Source organism: Neolamprologus multifasciatus, chromosome 20 (genome assembly GCF_963576455.1).
Source record: "Neolamprologus multifasciatus chromosome 20, fNeoMul1.2, whole genome shotgun sequence".
Taxonomy (NCBI): Eukaryota; Metazoa; Chordata; class Actinopteri; order Cichliformes; family Cichlidae; genus Neolamprologus; species Neolamprologus multifasciatus.
This window is the reverse complement of record NC_140458.1, coordinates 31741340-31745652: the sequence shown is the minus strand read 5'-3', so window position 1 is coordinate 31745652 and position 4313 is coordinate 31741340.

Sequence of the window (4313 nt, the reverse complement as noted above, 5' to 3'; positions counted from 1 at the left end):
ATTGTAATGCTGAAGTTGTTTCTAATCAGATGCTTTCTGCATGGTATTGCGTGGTGGATCAAAAACTAATAGTGCTTTTCTGTGTTTATAATTCCATCACTTTTGATAAGATTCCTACACCACTGTCCATGACAGGGTCTGCGCCGTGTTTTATAGATGGCTGTAGACACTCACTGTTGTACGTCTCTCCTGACCTCCTTGCATAACAATGACCAATTTGAAGCCAAAATTTTAAATTTGGAGTCATCACTCCATAAGGACTTTTGTCACCAACTTCAAGCCCAGTTCTTGTGTAACTTTTCTCCCAGTTTCCCTTTCTTAAGAATGGCTTCTTGGCATGAACCATGCCAACACTGGTTCATCCCTTGAGTTAGGGGCCTTTTTATGCTTGAGTAATACAAGGGTCAGTTTTAGGTGGCTTAACAAACAGCAACCACAAAAACATTCCCCTGAGAATGGCCAGGTAAAAGAACTGGACTGAAAATGAGTAAAAAATGCCGCCTATGCCCAAATAAGTACTTTGGGGGATATTCAGAAAGCCTAGAGAACAGTCACTTAAGATAATTTTACATAATTATAAAATATTAATAATAACAATTTGAAAGTCTGGCTTCTTGGTACCGTATTATAGAAAAATAAAGGGGTGTCCCAAGACTTTATATAATTAGAAAAACTTGCATTTGAACTCCTAAGAATGCACAATATTTAAAAATCTCCAAACATGCAAGCAGGATACACACCCAGCTAGATCAAATCCCAGGTATTTATCCAACCTGTGCTTAGGATGAACATGCCTATTACATATTTATGGCATTCCAGTACTTCCTGCAGGCCAGAATCCAGGTTTGGAAGTTATCTGTCTTGACTGTGAAATGACATGATAACCACAAAGCTCTCTCATCCTTCACTCGGCCATTTGGTTACCATCAGGCTGGGATTAAAAGGCCTGTTTTGAATAGTCTGGAAACTGTTTGGGACAGAGCAGCATTTCTCCAGTCTTTTTGTGCTGTGTGGAGGCTGAGTCATCCTTGCACAGACGTTTCCACTGGGATAATGTACCAATCCTTGGTGGCCATGCTCAGTCTTGTTTATACTGCACTGTCCGTGGCCCTGCGGATCTGGGCTCAGCTCGCTTGGTCCTAACCTGCGTCGCCTTCTCGCTTCCTAACTCTATGACATTGTACCTCATATGTTTGTGTGGGTCAGATTGGGGGTAGTGCTAGTGACCAAAGCTGTGGTTCCTCTGTGGAAAGCCAGTGGACTCAAAGTGCCAATAAAAACAGAAGATGGTGTGCTGTTCTGGGCAGACTAAACATCTGCTGTGACAACATCCTGTGTTGAGCTTCTGTGAAAGGTGGGTGGTGTTGTTTGAATTTACGTGTACCTAGATAAAAATGGCTTCATCTTCTCCAACAAAGTGGAAGTAAATGGGAAAAAAACACAAAAACCCCTCTGGATATTTGTTATGTTTGATTCTGTTCTTTGGTCTAGACTGGACAGCAAACGCTGGGCATTGTTGAGGACAATATGGGACTTTTATTTACATTTTTATTTGTTATTCTTTTGCACCTTAATTGGATTAATTTAAAAAAAGGACTGCCTTTGTTTAAGTTTGACCATATCAGTCTAAATTTTTAGCCTGTTTTAAAAAAAAAAGTTTCCATCACCTCAGATAAATGGAAATTGAGCCAAACTAGCATTTGGCTATTGGTTTGGCTATTGGTATATTTAATCCTGTATTAAGAATGAATAAGAATTACATTTTTGGTTTTTATAGTTTAAAAACTTTCCAAAGCTTTATTGAATACTTGGAAACCGATGTTTAAAATATATGAGCAAAATAAAACAGAGTGGTCTGAGTGAGAAACTTAAATGCGTGTACTCAATGGGCCAAGCAATGCAGAAGCACACCATGAAGATAGAAGACTTTTTTTGTTTTATTTATTTATTTTTTTGATAATTCATGTGACGGGATGACATCTGGAAATCTGTTGTGAAGTTCATAGATCAAACTAACACTTCCATCAATGTTCTTGATGTCGTAATCCTAATTATTGCCCATAACAATGTCATTTTAAAATAATTATGAATACTTGATGGCTTTATAGCAACTGATCACACGCTCTAAAACAGTTACACTGTATAAACCTCAATCGTCCCTAAGCTCTAACCCCTTTAAAAGATGACTGCAGAGGAACCAGACTAAGAACCTAAATGAGAGACTTGCATGCATTGTTTTGCTTGATGATTGTATTTGAGATTTTTTTTTACTCTACAGGAAACCATTGCATAGTTAATATTTGTGTGATTTGCTCACTTTACAACAATGTACTGTGAATGTTAATCAGCATTAAAAAATGACTGTTGAACCAAATCCTCTGTGGAGTTCAGCAGATGGTTGTGGGAGGCTTTTTCCTGTTTTTAAAATGTCACACTAAAACTTTTTTGTGCCTTTTGTTGTTTCTAAATTTTAATAACAAGGCCATTTAAAGTGGGTAGCAATATACTGTGAGGTGAGGAATTTAAAAGCTAAGTGTCACTGGCACAGACTCACATAAGCTCACGGGACACTTCATTAGTTACACCTTGCTAGTACTGAGTTCAACACCCTTTGTCTTCAGAACACACAATTCTTTGTGGCATTTATTCAACATTCTCACAGATTTTGGTCCATATTGACACAGTGGCATCACACAGTTGCTGGAGATGTGTCTGCAGTGCATCTATGATGTTGGATTGAACTGCTTGACTGTGGAAGGAATTTGAGTACACTGAACTCATGTTCAAAAAACCAGTTTGAGATGATCTGAGTTTTGTCACATGGTGCATTGTCCTGTTGGAAGCAGAAGATGTATATGGTCATAAAATGGCGAATGTGGTCAGCAACAATATTTTGCTGAGTCTTCACATCCTCAGTTTCCTGTTCTTATCTGACTGGAGTAGTACCCAATGTGGTCTTCTGCTGATGTAACCCGTCTGCTTCAAAACTGTGCATGTTGTGTGTTCAGAGATGCTCTTGTGCTTAGGCAACAGTTACTCAGATAACCACTTGCTATCAACCCAAAGCAGTCTGGCCATTCTCTTTTACACTGGACCATCCTCTGTAAACCCAAGAGATAGCTGTGGGAAGGAACTGTCAGTAGATCTGCAGCTTCTGAAATACTCAGACCAACCTCTCTGGCACCAACAACCATGCTGCGTTCATTCTTCTTCATGTCTTTATGCCTAAATGCATGGATTTTCTGCATTGTGATTGGCTTATTTGCATTAATAAGCGGTTGAATGTGGTTGATCAAGAACTCTTGTTTCACATTTTCAACCAGAAACACTTCGTTCTGTGTGAATATCTTTACGTTTGTTAGTAACACAAGTGCATGGGTTTGTTAGGAACAAATGCATTCAAATGCAAAACGGTACAGATCTGAATGTGAATCCTTGGACTGAGTTCTTGCAGTATTATATGCATTCATGCCACACATGATGAAAATGCCTACAGACAGTTATTTTTATTGATGTGAGCTATTCCCATGAAAGTTAGTTTTTAACGTTATTTTGTTACATATTGTGCAGTCTGTGTCCGCACAGTAATATAATGTTAGTGTTTAGGGGGCGGGGGCTTATTTTATAAAATAAATAGAAATGCATTTTATGATTATGACTGGTTACAAGACAAGTAGTTGTTTAATTTGTATGAGTATTGTGACAATAACAGAGTGGAATAAAGATGGAGTTGAACTCACTGTTCAGCTAAACATCATTTTTGGTTTTCTCACATTCAGTTAAAAATGTGAAAGAAAAATCAGGTTCTTCAAGTTGCAGCTTATTACTCAAATATGTGTCTTGACTTTTTTATCTCCATTCAGGTTGGATACAGGTTTGGAGCCTTGGAAAAAATAAACCCGTTACAGTTTGCTAGCCAATCACATGTGGTGTGTTTTTGTCCCCGGAGGTGGTGTTTTCACCTGACCTCTGTGTGACCTCGGCAGCTTCTCTTGTTTAACACATTGAAGTTGAGTGAAGAGGTTCAGTCTTTTGCTGATTCACGCAGGAAGTTAGGCTTCACCGTCTATAAACAGGACCAGAATTTGTAGGATAAGCAGTTAAGTGAGCGGGGATGGCTGAGCTTTAAACAACACAGGTAGCTGCTGGATAAGCGGAGGAGAAGTTGGGGGAGGAATGAGTGCGCTTCTCGTGCTTTTGAAGTATTTATGAGTATCTTCCACTAAGATTGAACTTTTCTCTCAGAAATCTGAGTGTCAGCTCAGGTAGAAATAATTTGAAGGTATTCATACTTTAATAACATTAAGGTTAGC